This window comes from Crinia signifera, chromosome 4, assembly GCF_055691185.1.
Source record: "Crinia signifera chromosome 4, ASM5569118v1, whole genome shotgun sequence".
NCBI lineage: Eukaryota > Metazoa > Chordata > Amphibia > Anura > Myobatrachidae > Crinia > Crinia signifera.
This window is the reverse complement of record NC_139220.1, coordinates 356841-376505: the sequence shown is the minus strand read 5'-3', so window position 1 is coordinate 376505 and position 19665 is coordinate 356841. Positions and strand designations below refer to the sequence as shown.

The following is a 19665-nucleotide window of genomic DNA, read 5'->3' as shown; positions in this document are numbered from 1 at the left end:
TATCACGATAGACGAATTTTCAACATAGAGGCTCCCTCACAATAAAGGCAATTCTAGCCTATACAATAGAGGTCTGAGTTACTCAATGTTATATTAGAATTGTTTGATACCCATGCTGATACATGGGCAATATCACAAATACTGATTGATACTACAGCTCTCTAAAAACCGGAGAAGTCACACTATCCTGCAGTAACGGTGTCTCACGTGACACAGTGATAATCTATTAAATATATTAATTATTGAAATTAGCTGTGGTCACCAGCCAAATTGTGCATATTTATATTGATCACCGCACTGGTGTTAGTATGTGCGCATTTGCATGAAGGGACTTTGAGCTACATTGACACTATCACACTATATTTACCTCTAGTTAAAACGGATGTGGAGTCAGAGAGCCGCCGCTTTTTAAACACATCCACATACATTTTGTTTTGTTTGTGTGTTTTTATATTTCGCCTTTAAAAGATATTAATAAAAGCTAAATTTTAATCGTTAAGTTCATCTAGGTGCACCACACCAGGACATACTTCTCTCTCTTGCTATTTGTCCAAACCTGCTGGTGGCAGTGTACCTCAAAGAGGGGACTCGTGTGTCCAAAGTGAACCCCAGGCATGGCCGGAGCTGCTCAGATTGACGTATCTGAGGAGGCGACCAGGTGTGTATGTGACACTGACAAACCCGGTCACTCTTGAAGAGGTCACGAGAGTGATACAACAATCGAAATCATCCAAAGCCCCTGGCCCTGATGGCCTATCAGCTGAATTTTTTAAACTACTCTTGCCTCGGTTTGGAGAGAATTTGGTGGCTTTCTATAATAACATCATTAGCACTTACTCTGTACCACTTCACTTTAATTGGGCAGTCACTAGATTAATCCCCAAACCGGGTAAAGACTTGTTACTCCCTGGATCTTACCGACCTATATAATTATTAAATTATGTTTACAAATTGTTTACTAAGATTATAGCCAATAGATTAAAATTCCACTTACCACAAATAATACATCCTGACCAGACAGGTTTCATTGTCAGGAGACATTCTGTCGTAAATGTGCGGAGGATCTTGGCTGCAATACACTATTCTCAACATTCAGATTACACCTCCCCAAAAATGATAGTCTCTTTCGACGCAGAGAAAGCTTTCGATCTGGTCAATTGGGACTACCTTTTCAGAACTCTTTGTTTGTTTGGATTTCCCCATGATTTTATTTCATTACTGGAAACTTTGTATCACGCCACAAATATCTTGTAACGGTTCCATCTCTTCACATTTCCCTATTTCACGAGGCACAAGACATGGTTGCCCACTATCCCCTCTACAATTTGCCATAGCCATAGTACCCCTAGCGATAGCCTTGCAAAACTAATCTGTAATAGAGGGTATTAAAGTTTGAGATAAAGAACTTAAAGTTTTTTTATATGCAGACGACATGATTCTTTTTCTTCCTAATCCCACCCTGTCCCTCCCAGATGTCCTTGAACTCATTCATTCATTTGGTTCTATCTCAGGCTACAAAGTCAACCTTGACCAATCTAAAATCCTACCGCTCTCTGGCTCTCCCCCGTATTTTAACTCATTGCCCATTCGTCAACCTTTTCACATATCATATTCCTCGATCACATATTTAGGGATTAATATTGCGACAGACCTTTCATGTTTATGTAGACTGAATTTCATCCCGATTATATATAAATTGAAACGATATTTAGATGGTTGGAAATCCCTTCCTCTTGCCCTCCCAGGAAGGCTAGCTGCCATTAAAAGTGTATTGTTTCCCAAATGTTTTTATATTATGCAGATGATCCCTATACGACTTCTATCTAAAGATCTCAAACTATTGAATACACTTCTCTCTCTCTCTCTTAGTTTTTGTGGCAAGGAAAAAGACCACGGATTGCATTTGCCAAATTAAGATTACCTCGGAAAATTGGTGGATTGGGATTCCCGGATTTAGTTATATATTCTTCCGTGATATTTTGTTAGTTCACGGAACTAGTTCATACACTGATTGCCTCTTGGACTCTGCCTTATTCTACACCTATTCTCCCAATGCATTATTACATTCTAGATCTGCTGATATACCTACATTTATCACGGAGAACATATTATTTGCAGATACATATAAAGTGTGGATTGCCATTAACAAAATGTTTTGTGCAGATTTTTACTACTCCCCATATGTTACTGTATGCAGTGGCGTAACTACTGTAAGGCAGCCCCAGCAGCTGCTTGGGGGGAGCAAGCAGCAACAGGGTCTGTGTGGGCGCCGGCACCTGATCGACGCACTGACATGCTGCTGCCTGACGCTGCCCACTGACTGAGCAACGGAGGCTAGTCAGCTGCAGCGCGGGTGCGGCCATGGCAGAGATGTCAAATTCCCCCACTGATTCAATTGACTGTACACAGAGCCGGCTATTGTGTACAGGATGGGCGGGCGGATGGACGTGCTAGGGCGGCCTGGGATGCGTCGGAGCCAAGGGAAGCAGCAGTGTATGCTGGTCTCTCTGCCTCTCTCCTGCTTCAGCTTCTCCGTTATGCGTGTGATGTCATCACGCCACACGCTGGGGAAACACACTGGAGAGGAGCCCAGGGGGGGGGAACGCCACAAACTTTTTGGCAGGGGGGAGCAAAATTTATAGTTACGCCACTGACTATATGGGGTAATCCTGCCTTCCCCCCATCACTTACAAATAGTGGCTTCACCCAATGGAAAGAAAAGGGCTTAACCTCTATATCTAAAGTTTTTGATACAGGTGGAGAGATCCTCTCTTTTGCAGATCTTCAATCCAAATATGGTCTCCCTACCCATAATTTTTATATTTATCTCCAAATAAGACATTATATTCAATCCTTCCGTCTCCCAGGAATCTAATCATTCGGCAACTCTTTTATATCCCTTCTTAAACTTATTTCATCAGTCCTGTATAAAATGAGCTTGTTATATGTGCCAATGGTCTCTATCGCTGCACCTGCTGCCTGGACAACCAGATAACCAGAAATGGTCTACAGCTATTCCGAGTGTTACCATATTGTCTCACCTCCTAGTTCACTATGACACCACACTCAGATATTTACAATCCTCTTATTTACAAGAAGTCCACATTAGGATGGTTCACAGAGCCTACATTTCTCCCGCGCAAAGGAAGTATATGTCTGCTCTAGAAACAGGAGAATGTTTAAAATGCAAGATGTCTCATGCGACCTTTATACATTGTGTATGGGAGTGTGGCAAGATTCGGAAATTTTGTCACAAAGTGGTTTTTCCAATTGTGCAATTTCTTACCTCTATGTTCACTACTAATTTACTACCTGATCCTTTAGCGTGTATATGTGGGAACTTTAGGGATTGGGATTTAGGTGCTGATAAGGATTCAAAACTTTGACTATTGGTGGTGGTCATTACCATTGCCAAAAAAACTATACTGATACATTGGACCCACCAAACAGCCCCATTTTTAGTGGAGTTGAAAAACAAGTTACTAGAGATTCTATATAGAGGGGAGGGTGTATAGAGAGGAGGATGTGTAGGTGCAGAGGAGGGAGGGTCTATAGGGAGTAGAGGAGAGGGTGTGTAGAGGGGGGTAGTGTTGGTGTAAAAGAGGAATGTGTGTAGGGAGTAGAGGAGAGGGTGTGTAGAGAGGAGGAATGTGTAGGTGCAGAGGAGGGTGGGTCTGTAGGGAGTAGAGGAGGGAGGGTCTGTAGGGAGTAGAGGAGAGGGTGTGTAGAGGGGAGTAGTGTTGGTGTAGAAGAGGAATGTGTGTAGGGAGTAGAGGGGAGGGTGTGTAGAGAGGAGGAATGTGTATGTGCAGAGGAGGGAGGGTCTGTAGGGAGTAGAGGAGAGGGTGTGTAGAGGAGGGTAGTGTTGGTGTAGAAGAGGAATGTGTGTAGGGAGTAGAGGAGAGGGTGTGTAGAGGTGGGTAGTGTTGGTGTAAAAGAGTAATGTGTGTAGGGAGTAGAGGGGAGGGTGTGTAGAGGGGAGTAATGTTGGTGTAGAAGAGTAATGTGTGTAGGGAGTAGAGGGGAGGGTGTGTAGAGAGGAGGAATGTGTATGTGCAGAGGAGGGAGGGTCTGTAGGGAGTAGAGGAGAGGGTGTGTAGAGGGGGGTAGTGTGTAGGGAGTAGAGGAGAGGGTGTGTAGAGGAGGGTAGTGTTGGTGTAGAAGAGGAATGTGTGTAGGGAGTAGAGGAGAGGGTGTGTAGAGGGGGGTAGTGTTGGTGTAAAAGAGTAATGTGTGTAGGGAGTAGAGGGGAGGGTGTGTAGAGGGGAGTAATGTTGGTGTAAAAGAGTAATGTGTGTAGGGAGTAGAGGGGAGGGTGTGTAGAGGGGAGTAGTGTTGGTGTAGAAGAGGAATGTGTGTACGGAGTAGAGGGGAGGGTGTGTAGAGAGGAGGGATGTTTAGGTGCAGAGGAGGGAGGATCTGTAGGGAGTAGAGGAGAGGGTGTGTAGAGGGGGTAGTGTTGGCGTAGAAGAGGGATGTGTGTAGGGAGTAGAGGAGAGGGTGTGCAGAGAGGAGGAATGTGTAGGTGCAGATGAGGGAGGGTCTGTAGGGAGTAGAGGAGGGAGGGTCTGTAGGGAGTAGAGGAGAGGGTGTGTAGAGGGGGGTAGTGTTGGTGTAGAAGAGGAATGTGTGTAGGGAGTAGAGGAGAGGGTGTGTAGAGGGGGGTAGTGTTGGTGTAGAAGAGGAATGTCTGTAGGGAGTAGAGGAGAGGGTGTGTAGAGGGGGGTAGTGTTGGTGTAGAAGAGGAATGTGTGTAGGGAGTAGAGGAGAGGGTGTGTAGAGGGGGGTTGTGTTGGTGTAGAAGAGGAATGTGTGTAGGGAGTAGAGGGGAGGGTGTGTAGAGAGGAGGAATGTGTATGTGCAGAGGAGGGAGGGTCTGTAGGGAGTAGAGGAGAGGGTGTGTAGAGGGGGGTAGTGTTGGTGTAGAAGAGGAAGGTGTGTAGGGAGTAGAGGGGAGGGTGTGTAGAGAGGAAGAATGTGTATGTGCAGAGGAGGGAGGGTCTGTAGGGAGTAGAGGAGAGGGTGTGTAGAGGGGGGTAGTGTTGGTGTAGAAGAGGAAGGTGTGTAGGGAGTAGAGGGGAGGGTGTGTAGAGAGGAGGAATGTGTGTAGGGAGTAGAGGAGAGGGTGTGTAGAGGGGCGTAGTGTTGGTGTAGAAGAGGAAGGTGTGTAGGAAGTAGAGGGGAGGGTGTGTAGAGAGGAGGAAGGTGTGTAGGGAGTAGAGGGGAGGGTGTGTAGAGAGGAGGAATGTGTATGTGCAGAGGAGGGAGGGTCTGTAGGGAGTAGAGGAGAGGGTGTGTAGAGGGGGGTAGTGTTGGTGTAGAAGAGGAATGGTGTGTAGGGAGTAGAGGAGAGGGTGTGTAGAGGAGGGTAGTGTTAGTGTAGAAGAGGAATGTGTGTAGGGAGTAGAGGAGAGGGTGTGTAGAGGGGGGTAGTGTTGGTGTAAAAGAGTAATGTGTGTAGGGAGTAGAGGGGAGGGTGTGTAGAGGGGAGTAATGTTGGTGTAAAAGAGTAATGTGTGTAGGGAGTAGAGGGGAGGGTGTGTAGAGGGGAGTAGTGTTGGTGTAGAAGAGGAATGTGTGTAGGGAGTAGAGGGGAGGGTGTGTAGAGAGGAGGGATGTTTAGGTGCAGAGGAGGGAGGATCTGTAGGGAGTAGAGGAGAGGGTGTGTAGAGGGGGTAGTGTTGGCGTAGAAGAGGGATGTGTGTAGGGAGTAGAGGAGAGGGTGTGCAGAGAGGAGGAATGTGTAGGTGCAGATGAGGGAGGGTCTGTAGGGAGTAGAGGAGGGAGGGTCTGTAGGGAGTAGAGGAGAGGGTGTGTAGAGGGGGGTAGTGTTGGTGTAGAAGAGGAATGTGTGTAGGGAGTAGAGGAGAGGGTGTGTAGAGGGGGGTAGTGTTGGTGTAGAAGAGGAATGTCTGTAGGGAGTAGAGGAGAGGGTGTGTAGAGGGGGGTAGTGTTGGTGTAGAAGAGGAATGTGTGTAGGGAGTAGAGGAGAGGGTGTGTAGAGGGGGGGTAGTGTTGGTGTAGAAGAGGAATGTGTGTAGGGAGTAGAGGGGAGGGTGTGTAGAGAGGAGGAATGTGTATGTGCAGAGGAGGGAGGGTCTGTAGGGAGTAGAGGAGAGGGTGTGTAGAGGGGGGTAGTGTTGGTGTAGAAGAGGAAGGTGTGTAGGGAGTAGAGGGGAGGGTGTGTAGAGAGGAAGAATGTGTATGTGCAGAGGAGGGAGGGTCTGTAGGGAGTAGAGGAGAGGGTGTGTAGAGGGGGGTAGTGTTGGTGTAGAAGAGGAAGGTGTGTAGGGAGTAGAGGGGAGGGTGTGTAGAGAGGAGGAATGTGTGTAGGGAGTAGAGGAGAGGGTGTGTAGAGGGGCGTAGTGTTGGTGTAGAAGAGGAAGGTGTGTAGGAAGTAGAGGGGAGGGTGTGTAGAGAGGAGGAATGTGTGTAGGGAGTAGAGGGGAGGGTGTGTAGAGAGGAGGAATGTGTGTAGGGAGTAGAGGAGAGGGTTTGTAGAGGGGCGTAGTGTTGGTGTAGAAGAGGAAGGTGTGTAGGGAATAGAGGGGAGGGTGTGTAGAGAGGAGGAATGTGTGTAGGGAGTAGAGGAGAGGGTTTGTAGAGGGGCGTAGTGTTGGTGTAGAAGAGGAAGGTGTGTAGGGAGTAGAGGGGAGGGTGTGTAGAGAGGAGGAATGTGTGTAGGGAGTAGAGGAGAGGGTGTGTAGAGGGGCGTAGTGTTGGTGTAGAAGAGGGAGGATCTGTAGGGAGTAGAGGAGAGGGTGTGTAGAGGGGGGGTGTTGGTGTAGAGGGGAAGGGCACAGTCAGGGTGCAGGAGTGAGGGTGTAGTGCTACTATTACAGGCAGGGATCTGACCACAGACTCCATCAGGTGGAAAGGACAGGGACAGATCGAATAGGTTCCAGGTAAATGGTGACATTTCTTTTCTGCAGGGTTTGTTCTTCCTTCTTGTCGCTTTCTCTGAGTTCTTGTCAGACTTTGAACTGAGGAATCTGCTCTCTTTAACCTACTGAGGATCAGCTCACACACATTGTGCAGTTATTGTGTAATGGGGCTGTGCACTGCACAGTGTATAGTGTGTGCTCTGTGTATTGTATCACACACATAGTACAGTTATTGTGTAATGGTGCTGTGCGATGCACAGTGTATAGTGTGTGCTCTGTGTATTGTATCACACACATAGTACAGTTATTGTGTAATGGGGCTGTGCGATGCACAGTGTATAGTGTGTGCTCTGTGTATTACTGTATATCACACACATAGTACAGTTATTGTGTAATGGTGCTGTGCGATGCACAGTGTATAGTGTGTGCTCTGTGTATTGTATCACACACATTGTGCAGTTATTGTGTAATGGTGCTGTGCACTGCACAGTGTATAGTGTGTGCTCTGTGTATTGTATCACACACATTGTGTAGTTATTGTGTAATGGTGCCATGCGCTGCACAGTGTATAGTGTGTGCTCTGTGTATTGTATCACACACATTGTGCAGTTATTGTGTAATGGTGCTGTGCACTGCACAGTGTATAGTGTGTGCTCTGTGTATTGTATCACACACATTGTGCAGTTATTGTGTAATGGGGCTGTGCACTGCACAGTGTATAGTGTGTGCTCTGTGTATTGTATCACACACATTGTGTAGTTATTGTGTAATGGTGCCATGCGCTGCACAGTGTATAGTGTGTGCTCTGTGTATTGTATCACACACATTGTGCAGTTATTGTGTAATGGTGCCATGCACTGCACAGTGTATAGTGTGTGCTCTGTGTATTACTGTATATCACACACATTGTGCAGTTATTGTGTAATGGTGCCATGCGCTGCACAGTGTATAGTGTGTGCTCTGTGTGTATTATATTACACACATTGTGTAGTTATTGTGCAATGGTGCCATGCGCTGCACAGTGTATAGTGTGTGCTCTGTGTATTACTGTATATCACATACATTGTGCAGTTATTGTGTAATGGGGCTGTGCACTGCACAGTGTATAGTGTGTGCTCTGTGTATTACTGTATATCACACACATTGTGCAGTTATTGTGTAATGGTGCCATGCGCTGCACAGTGTATAGTGTGCGCTCTGTGTGTATTATATCACACACAGTTCCTATTAGTAACATTCTCTATACTAAGCTGTTACATTATATACCTAGCACTGTGCAGCAGTTGGTACAACATGGGAACCAAACTCTCTTGGGGATTACACAAATTCCCCGGGGAGGGGGAGGTTAGGGGGCAGGTGTACCCAGGATTGTGCAATGTGCCTGCACTGTATATAGAGTAGTTCTACACTTCTACCTGCAGTCCATGCAGAACATGTTTTCTAGATATCGTGAGACAAATATCCATCCATTTTTCTTCTGGATACTTTCAATAGTATTATTATTGGAAATGTGTCTAATAAAAATAAACCAGGTCCAGTGTCACCCACTATGAATTATGCAGCTTTCACTGGGGGAAAACGCAGGATTTCTACAGTCTGGGGGTTAGTAAGATCTCAGGCCTACCAGATGGAGACTGGAAATCAGCCTGATCCCAGATGGAACTGTGGATATGTGTGTACTACTGAGTGGTGTACAGTTATTATATACAGTAGTAGGAGACACACACTCACTGGGGCTTACAGATATGTGTGTACTACTGAGTGGTGTACAGTTATTATATACAGTAGTAGGAGACACACACTCACTGGGGCTTACAGATATGTGTGTACTACTGAGTGGTGTACAGTTATTATATACAGTAGTAGGAGACACACACTCACTGGGGCTTACAGATATGTGTGTGCTACTGAGTGGTGTACAGTTATTATATACAGTAGTAGGAGACACACACTCACTGGGGCTTACAGATATGTGTGTACTACTGAGTGGTGTACAGTTATTATATACAGTAGTAGGAGACACACACTCGCTGCGGCTTTATTGGTCTGCCCCGCTATTCCACAGCTGCACTCACAGTAACACCAGCGAGCAGTGCATCTGACGGTCCCTCTGTTACAACACATTGGTGACTGTGGTGGCACAGCGCCACATGTGCGCTGAAGACCTAGTGGTGGCCATCTTGGTAAACGATAGATTCTTTGGGCAGTATTCAATGAGTTTTATGGCAATGTGCAGCGAATCCGCGGATTCGCTGCACAGTCGCCGTGTTCCGGAGCCTCGCTGTCCCCCTGCTGTCCCCGTATTCAACGTCGCAGGGGCTCGCTGCCCCTGATAGCGATTCTAAACCCCTGCGGCGGACACCGCAGGGAGCCGGGGGACGGCGGCAGGCAGGGAGATGGAAGTCCCCCTGCCTGCCCCAGAATGTATGTGGGGGGAGGAGGGCTCCCCGGGACCCAGGCAGCACAAGCTGCCCCCGGGAGAGCCAGCAGGGGACCGGGTATTCACTGATCGTGCATATGTAATGATCGGGAGCAGTGAATATATGAATATATAATGAGCGGCTCCCGGCCCCCTGCTGGCCAATGTGTATAAAACAAAATGTAAAAAATTGGGTACTTATGAGTTATCTGGGCGCCCGATTTTTTGATTGTATGCCTTAAGTTAAGGCATACAATCAGATGCGATGCGATATCGCATCGCATCGCATGCGACCATCGGATGCGATGACCCGATTTTTCCATAGGAATCAATGTTAAAATTGACAGAGTCCATTTTAACATGGAATTCAATGGGAAAAAGGGGTCCTCTTCATACCCCTACTATCCAAGTGGGCATGGAGTTGGATATAAACCTGTGGCGAGCGTAGCGAGCCACCGAGCCCGAAGCGTGGCGAGCGAACGGTATTCTATGTCCCCTCGCGGGGCTCGCTACGCTCGCCACGCTTCGGGCTCGGTGGCTCGCTACGCTCGCCACAGGTTTATATCCAACTCCATGCCCACTTGGATAGTAGGGGTATGAAGAGGACCCCTTTTTCCCATTGAATTCCATGTTAAAATGGACTCAGTCCATTTTAACATTGATTCCTATGGAAAAATCGGGTCATCGCATCGCATCCGATGGTCGCATGCGATGCGATGCGATGTGCCCGATCCGACCCGATTTAGAAATCGGGCGCCCGGATAACTCATAAGTACCAAAAATTGTAAAAAAAAAATATATATATATTTTTTTAATATATATTCATGTGCAGTAAGCACATGAATAAAAATAGCACGCCCCTTCACGTAATACAATTCCTGATTTTTGACACCACATTTAAAAAAAAAACCTTTAATTTAAAAGTTCGTGGCGTAGAACATGGTGAATCAGCCTCATTGAAGACTGCCCTTTAAGTAATGTGAGCACTGTACAATGGGGAGGATCCTGTGTCTCCATTTACACCTTTATCTGTCTACAGCCTATGCTGAATGAGGGAGAGGACAGACCGAACAGTATTCTGACAGTATAAATAGGTGTCCCCTGATATGATGATGATATATGGAGATGATGGAGAATCTCCTATATATTTGGCTACATCTGTCACTCAAAGTGGGTGTCTGTGTCTATAACGCTCTGTTCCTGGACTTTCCTCTTAATGTGTGATTGCCTTCATCTGTGCTGAGCACCTTTCTGAGAAATTAACCTGTTTAAAACAGGTGATGGCAATCATACATTAAGGGGAAGTCTAGAAGCAGAGCATTGTGTCCCTCCTGGAGAGGGTCATGTTGGGAGGTATGTGACAGAGAACCAGCCCAGTGAGCCCACAGACAGTGCCAGACACCCACTGCCTTCCCATGTTGCCCAGCACTGCTACTCCACAGCCACCAGGTGAGCGCCCCCCTCCCGCGATTTGCGGCAAAACCTCCCCCCCCCGCGCGCCCCTCCCGCGATTCGCGGCAAAAACACCCGCTCCCCCGCGACCCCCCCTACCGCGATTCGCAGCAAAAACACCCCCGCGACCCCCCCCCTCCCGCGATTCGCTGCAAAAAGAACCCCCCCACGACCCCTCCCGCAATTCGCGGCATAACCACCACCCCGCGACCCCCCCTCCCGCGAATCGCGGCAAACCCTCCCCCGTGACACACCCCCCCCCCCCGATTCGCGGAAAAAACACCCCCCCCGCGACCTCCCTCCCGCGATTCGCGGCAAAAAGAACCCCCTGCGACCCCCCCTTGCACGATTGGCGGCACCCCCCCTGCGACCCCCCTCCCGCGATTCGCGGCACCCCCCCCCGCAATTCGCAGCAGCCCCAGGATTAAATGGCACATGCAAAACACTTACATGGCTATGGTCGACAATGAAAAAGGTTGACATGAGTTTTTGAAGATTTATTTTTAATTTTTTTAATTTTTTCATATTCATTGTCATGTGTCAACATGGACACCAATGAAGTGCCACACTTATGTCAACATTTACATGTGTTGACCTTTCTGTGTTGATTTTTTTCTTGTGGCGATTCGCGTCACACCCCCCGCAACCCCCCCTCCGGCGATTCGCGCCACCCCCCCGCGACCGACCCCCCCCTCCCGCAATTCGCGGCAACCCCCCACCGGAACCCCCATGAACCCCGCTCTCCCGCGATTCGTGGCACCCACCCCCCGCAACCCCCCCCCCCTCCCGCAAATCGCGGCACCCCCCGCTATTCGCGGCAGCCCCAGGATTAAATGGCACATGCAAAACACTGGCACGGCTATGGTCGACAATGAAAAAGGTTGACATGAGTTTTTGAAGATTTATTTCATTTTTTGAATGTTTTCATATTCATTGTCATGTGTCAACATGGACACCAATGAAGTGGCACACTTATGTCAACATTTACATGTGTTGACCTTTCTGTGTTGATTTTTTCTTGTGGCGATTTGCGTCACCCCCCCCCCCCGCAACCCCCCCTCCCGCGATTCGCGGCACCCCCCGTGACCCCCCACCTCCCGCAATTCGCGGCCACCCCCCACCGGAACCCCTGTGAACCCCGCCCTCCCGCGATTCGCGGCACCCAACCCCGCGACCCCCCCCTCCCGCAATTCGCGGCACCCCCCGTGATTCGCGGCAGCTCCAGAATTAAATTGCACATGGAAAACACTGACATGGCTATGGTCGACAATGAAAAAGGTTGACATGAGTTTTTGAAGTTTTTTTTTTCATTTTTTGAATGTTTTCATATTCATTCTCATGTGTCGACATGGACACCAATGAAGTGCCACACTTATGTCAACATTTACATGTGTTGACCTTTCTGTGTTGATTTTTTCTTGTGGCGATTCGCGTCACACCCCCCCACCCCCCCCGCAACCCCCACTCCCGCGATTCACGGCACACAAAAACCCCCCGCGATTCTCGGCACCCCACCCCGTGACCCCCCCTCCCGTGATTCACGGCACACCCCCCGCGACCCCCCCTACCATGATTCGCCGCAACCCCCGCCCCCGTAACCCCCCTCCCGCGATTTGCGGCAACCCACCCCGCGACCCCCCTCCCGCGATTCTCTGTAATCCCTCCCCTCCCGCGATTCGCAGCATCCACCCCCCCACAACCCCCCCTCCTGCAATTCGCGGCACCCCCCGCGACCCCCCCTCCTGCAATTCGCGGCACCCTCCGCGACCCCCCCTCCCGCGATTCGCGGACACCTAAGTTGCAATACAGGGCATCTTTCATACAATTCTAACCATATTTCTCATATACAAACGTTCACAAATTAAGGGGGCGCAGCCCCTTACGACGGTGTGAAGAGCGCCCGTAGGGCGCGATGAATCACCTAGTATTAGTATATTTCATTTACAAACTGACAGAATAAAGCTCATGGTTATCTAATATGAAATACTGTAGTTATAGCCCCTCCCCATCCTCTTACTGCCCCCATCAGTGGCAGATTAAGGCCTACTGTAGTTATAGCCCCTCCCCGTCCTCTTACTGCCCCCATCAGTGGCAGATTAAGGCCTACTGTAGTTATAGCCCCTCCCCGTCCTCTTACTGCCCCCATCAGTGGCAGATTAAGGCCTACTGTAGTTATAGCCCCACCCCATCCTCTTACTGCCCCATCAGTGGCAGATTAAGGCCTACTGTAGTTATAGCCCCACCCCATCCTCTTACTGCCCCCATCAGTGGCAGATTAAGGCCTACTGTAGTTATAGCCCCTCCCCATCCTCTTACTGCCCCCATCAGTGGCAGATTAAGGTCTACTGTAGTTATAGCCCCTCCCCATCCTCTTACTGCCCCCATCAGTGGCAGATTAAGGCCTACTGTAGTTATAGCCCCTCCCCATCCTCTTACTGCCCCCATCAGTGGCAGATTAAGGTCTACTGTAGTTATAGCCCCTCCCCATCCTCTTACTGCCCCCATCAGTGGCAGATTAAGGTCTACTGTAGTTATAGCCCCTCCCCATCCTCTTACTGCCCCCATCAGTGGCAGATTAAGGTCTACTGTAGTTATAGCCCCACCCCATCCTCTTACTGCCCCCATCAGTGGCAGATTAAGGTCTACTGTAGTTATAGCCCCACTCCATCCTCTTACTGCCCCCATCAGTGGCAGATTAAGGTCTACTGTAGTTATAGCCCCTCTTCATCCTCTTACTGCCCCCATCAGTGGCAGATTAAGGTCTACTGTAGTTATAGCCCCTCCCGTCCTCTTACTGCCCCCATCAGTGGCAGATTAAGGCCTACTGTAGTTATAGCCCCTCCCCATCCTCTTACTGCCCCCATCAGTGGCAGAGTAAGGCCTACTGTAGTTATAGCCCCTCCCCATCCTCTTACTGCCCCTGCAGCAGTGGCAGATTAAGGTCTAAATGAGCCTGGAGCTGAAAATGATCAAGGGCCTATAATGCGCAATAATAGGGGTTGCGGCCAGCACCTAATAATGTGGGGACGTGGCCAGTGTTCTGTTTGGGTGGTCTGCTCATGGGTGTGTCTCTATTTGTGTAAATACTTTCAATACTCCCTCCAAATCTGGGTTACCCCCTTAGGGGTGAGTCCATTCTATACGGTCGCAGGAAAATAGGCAGCACACATAAGGCTCCAAATTTATTAAGAAAAGTGATGGTGCTGTTTACCGCATGTATATATGTATATATATATATATATAAATATATATATATATATATATATATATTTATATTGAGAACCATTGTCAATGACATCACAGACATGTATGCACATGAAGACACATGAGTGCCGCTTATACACAGTGTAACGATCAGATCAGGTGATCAATCAAATTAACCCTTTCCCGACCGGGCGTTTTTTCGTAACTTTTTTTTTTTTTTTCTCCTCGCGTTCAAATAAGCGTAACTTTTTTAATTTTCCGGCTATATAGACACATGAGGGCTTTTTTTTTTGCGGGACAAGTTGTACTTTTTAATGGTACCATTTACTATACCGTATAATATTCTGGGGAATCAGGAAATAATTCAATGTGGGGTAAAAAGGAAAAAAAAACGCAATTCCACAATTTTGCGCTGGTTACGGTTTTTTTGGAGTTCATAGTTCGTTTAAAATGATGGGTTATCTTTATTCTATGGGTCGTTACGATTCCGGTGATACCAAACTTATATAGTTTTCGTTACGTTTTACCACAAAAAAAAAATAGAAAATTTTACGTTTTTTCTAATTTGCGTCGCGTCGCCATGTTCTGCGGCTTATAACTTTTTTATTTTTCCACCTACGGACCTGGGTGAGGGCTCATTTTTTGCGGGCTGAAGTGTACTTTTTAATTAATACCATTATGGGATATGTACGACTTTCTGATCTCTTTTAGTTACATTTTTTTGGGTAGGCGATGCGACCAAAAAACGTAGTTTTGGCGTTGGGAATGTTTTTCCGTTTACGCCTTTAACCGTGTGGGATAACTAATGTTATATTTTAATAGATCGGACTTTTAGGAACGCGGCGATACCAAATATGTTTGATTTTTTTATTTTTTATTTATTTTTATTTGTGAAATGGGGAAAGGGGGGTGATTTGAACTTTTAATTTTTTTTTTGTTTTTTTTTTAAACTTATTTTTTTTTTTTTTTTTACTTTTACTACAAGGCCCCCTAGTGTACTTGACCACTAGGGGGCGCGATCGCCTGTACTAGGTTCAGCCATAGAGCTCTATGGCTGAACATAGTGATTTTCAGCACTTCCTATTACATCCTGCCTCAGGCAGGATGTAATAGGTATGCTGACATGGCCAGCACAGGGGTCTACATTAGACCCCTGGCTGCCATGGCAACCGATCGGCACCCTCCGATCTCGCCGCGGGGGGCCCCGATCGGCGCCGGAGGGGGGCGCCCCCCTCCGATCAGCTATTTAAGCACTGCGGGCGCTTTGCCCGCGGTGCTTAAAGGGTTAAACGGCCACGATCGGCGAACTCGCCGCTCGTGGCCGTGAGAGCAGGGACCTGGCTGTAATATACAGCCATTACCTGCTCTCTTTCAAGCCAGCTCACTCCGTGAGCTGGCTTGATTCCCCCGCAACCGACTCATGACTTATATATACGTCATGTGTCGGGAAGGGGTTAAAGTATGCCTCCTGTTATGATTATCTGTTCGATCAATGTATGTCTGATATTGTTGTAAAGTTCTGTCTCCTGTGATTATTATGTTTGGAATCAGGACATGTCTTGTATTAGGGTTAGACATGGCATGACCAACTACAGGCCAGTATCAAATCTTCCTTTTCTAGGAAAGGTTATTGAAAAAGTGGTTGCAACTCAACTAGAGACCCACCTGTTAACCCATGACATTTATGATCCATTCCAGTCAGGATTCAGGAGAAGACATAGCACAGAAACAGCTCTGGTATGTGTGCTCAATGATCTTCTAAATGCAAGGGATAGAGGAGACTGTTCAATCCTAATCCTTCTGGACCTCTCTGCAGCATTTGACACCATTGACCATGGGATTCTAATTGAGCGCCTGAAGAATTTCTGTGGCCTGGGTGGCACAGTCCTTAGCTGGTTCAAATCATTTCTCGCTGGCAGGTCACAGAGAGTGGCATCGGGAGTATACTCTTCACCACCAGTGCCGTTGTCTTGTGGTGTCCCACAGGGCTCTATACTATCTCCCATGCTTTTTGCAGTATACATGCTTCCACTTGGTGACATAATCAGACGTCACGGCCTGGTCTACCACTGCTATGCAGATGATACCCAACTGTACCTGTCCTTTGCTCCAGGCACCGATAACACAATAACAACCTTAAATGGCTGCCTAGCTGAGCTCCAGGAGTGGATGAGTGCCAGTTGGCTGAGACTGAACCCAGATAAAACAGAAGTCCTGATGATAAATCACAGGACAAGACGGCAGCATAGCCAACTGACAGGTCTTAAGCTGGGGGGCACAGCACTAAAAAACTCTGATCATGTGCGGAATCTTGGTGTTGTCCTGGATAATGGCCTGACACTTAAACATCAGGTGTCAGCCACAATCAAATCCTCATTCTTTCATCTGAGAAACATAGCCAGAATCAAGCATTTAATTCCCTCAGAAGACCTTCCTAAAGTCATACATGCATTTATATCATCACGACTAGACTACTGCAATGCTCTCTACCTGGGTCTTCCAGCAAAAGAATTGCACCGCTTGCAGCTGGTACAAAATGCAGCCGCCAGACTATTAACTAACCAGCCCCGCTCCTGCCACATAACTCCCATTCTCTACGCCCTTCACTGGCTACCTGTAAAATGGCGAATCGTTTTCAAGATTGGCTTACTCACTTTCAAGGCCCTACATGACCAGGGCCCAAGGTACCTGCAACAGCTGCTGATCCCTTACTGTCCTACTCGATTACTACGATCCACTGAAGAAGGACTACTAACAGTACCCAGAATCTCCCTGAATTCATCTGGGGGTCGAGCTTTCAACTATGCTGCTCCAACTCTGTGGAACTCTCTTCCTCGCACAGTGCGAGAAGCGCCCACTATAGAATCCTTTAAAAATAGACTAAAGACATACTTATTTACTCAAGCATTTCACTGACATCTACTGTTAAGTTTGTTTTGTATTTCGAGCTGTAAAGACAATGTGTGAAGCACTTTGAGTCCTATTGGGAGAAAAGTGCTATATAAATATCATTATTATTATTATTATTATTATTATGTGGGTAAACTGTAGGTGACTCTGGTTTGAGTTTGAGGTCTGTATTCCCTCAGATTGACCATCTGTAGTAATCCTTTGAAGGTAGGATGCCAGATAAAGATCTGAGACCCCTCATAAACCATGGCCCAAAAGAGAGGACATTCTCCCCCACCCAGTTAAACCTCTTATCAGTGAAGCCTGCCAGTTATCAATCCCTTTGGAACAGCAGACAAATTCTTCATGTGAAAGGTCCCATATCTATGGACATCCCCTAGTGATCAGCAAGAGAAGGGTTACAAATCCCAAGGGTGGGAGGGATTAGGGAGGTTGCAGATAAAACCTCTGTACCTTTGAATACCTAGTTGTGCTTCTTGGGGATCAGCATCGAGCTGGACGCGACCGCTTGTTTCTTGTGGAGACCCCCCCCACGCCAGAATTTGTATTTACGTGTAAGATACGGTTCTGTCATTTCTTTTATACCCTTTTATTTCTGAAATTGCATTTATCTTGTGTGTGCTTTTAAAATCATTGTACTATCTTGTAACCATTGTTATCACTTAAAGCTCTGTAGTACTTCTAGGAATAAATAATACATATTTCCAGTTTCTGATTCTGTGTTCTTAGGACTCATTAGCCTCAGAAGAGAAACGCTACAACATTACCATTTTTATACTGCATTGTGTGGTCAGGTGCGAGCCAAGCCGCTCCTTGCGCAGTTTCAAGCGCTAAAATCAGGTTTTGGCTGGTGGCAGTGTACCTCAAAGAGGGGACCCGAGTGTTCAAAGTGAACCCCAGTCACGGCCGGAGCTGCTCAGATTGACGTATCGGAGCAGGCGACCGGTGGGTCCGTGACACACAGTATATATACTAGGTGGCCCTTGCCAAAGGACGCAGGACGCCGATGTCCTAAGATACTTGCGGGGTGAGGTGGCACTCCAGTCATAAAAAAAATACTGAAAGCCAAAACTTGTTAGACAACATTTCAGCACCTTTAATATGTGGGCACCTAAATTTACGACACCATATACCCCTTATACAAATCATGCAACACAATAGTAACCCCCTTATACTGTACTTGCCTCTTACACATTATGCCACATAGAATGAGCCAAAATTCACACCGACTGAGCCAAAATTCACACTATGGCACAAGGATTGAGCTGAAATTCACAATATGCTTAACAAACGGGGATATTGCGGCGCGCATTAAAAATTTACACCATAATGCCCATTACATGTTAAGCCACACATCATAATTTCCATTATGTATTATGCCAAACACAATAATGCATATTAAAAATTATGCTACATAAGTGCTGCTTACCTACATGTTAAATGCCAGGGGTTCCATGCTCATTGCCATGTGGGATTACATGCTCATTGCCAAGGGGGAATACATGCTCATGGTAAGTGGGGGACAGCCACCGCTGGGCAGAAGTCACAGCCATTGACAGCCGGGCAGAGTGCGGGGGGACTGCCCGACTGTATTTAGAGCACTGTAGGTCCTGGCTATTTGAAAAAATACCCCTTTCACACCAGAAAATGCAGGGACTTACCTGGGAATATGGTCCCAGGATCATGCAGGGACATTCCCGGGCTGGCCCATTTTACACCAGCCTAGTCCATGCATTTTCTGGTATGAAAACGAGAGAAACTCCCCCCCCCCCCTTAACCGGCTATATCGTTTAACCGGCTATGGGCGAGATTCTCTATTACAGAAATGCGGTAAAAACCCCGTTATCGGGGTTTTTACCGCATTTCTGTATTCTCTAACCTCCCTCCGCAGTGTCACCGCTGCGGAGGGAATCGCCAGCAAAAGCTGGCGGTTCCCTGCAGAAGCCTATGGGCTTCTTACCGCAGCGGTGTGTGAGGGATCCGTCACGGATCCCTCCCAGCATGCCCTGCGGCCGGCGCGTCAGTCTGCGCATGCGCAGACGGACTCCCGGGTCATAGACCAGGAAGTCCAGCAACGGCGCCGCATCGCAAGGGACAGCTCTTACCGCAAGAGCTGTCCCTTGCGTTAATGACCGCATATTTTGACTCACTGTGGGGGGATCATGGTAAAGATGCAGGAAAGTTTAAAATGTGCCCAAACCTCTGAAAAAATGCCATCTGAGGTTAGGCCGAGCTCCACATATGCGCCAAGCCCAGAATGCAATATATTACGGGTTTGATGTGGTTGGTATTGCCAGCTTCAGATTGGCATTGCCCTATACAAGCATATAAGCTTCTATCGTTCCTGCTGTGCGGACAGCAACCGGATCCCTCCCAGCATCCCAGGAGACGCATGCGTTACTTGATGCATGTGCAGATAGGACTCAAGGACCTAAACGCCGAACTCCCATCAGCGCAAGAGACGTCATGTACGCGGCATTTGTAAATATCGATATGTATGCAGAAAGTGGTGGGCTGCATCGCAACCACATTTCCATGTCTGCTGCATCTTGCATGGCAGCTGCCTACCCTCTAGGGGACTCCTGAATTAACGCAGTAGGGCACTTGCAGTTCTCCCAGTGAGCTCTTATCTGCAGCAAGTGGCGGAAGCATGATACAAATATCGGTTCCCTGCCATCTCCGTAGGGTAGCAGGGGTGTGGTTATATAAATAGAATCACAAAGCCCCACACACTATCCAGAGGTGGGCTGATTCAGAGGGGTAGATGTATTATACCTGGTGATACTCGCTGAGTAG

At 47.7% G+C, this 19665-nt stretch overlaps 1 protein-coding gene across 1 annotated transcript in view; it reads left to right on the top strand.

The window, feature by feature from the left end:
* Positions 1-6766: 6766 nt before the first annotated feature.
* The window catches only part of MGST1 (microsomal glutathione S-transferase 1), a 47682-nt gene continuing 34783 nt past the window's right edge, over positions 6767-19665 (top strand). Inside the window, exon 1 of the mRNA XM_083180711.1 lies at positions 6767-6905. The gene's annotated coding sequence lies outside the window, so the exon portion shown is untranslated. The remainder of the gene's footprint in view (positions 6906-19665) is intronic.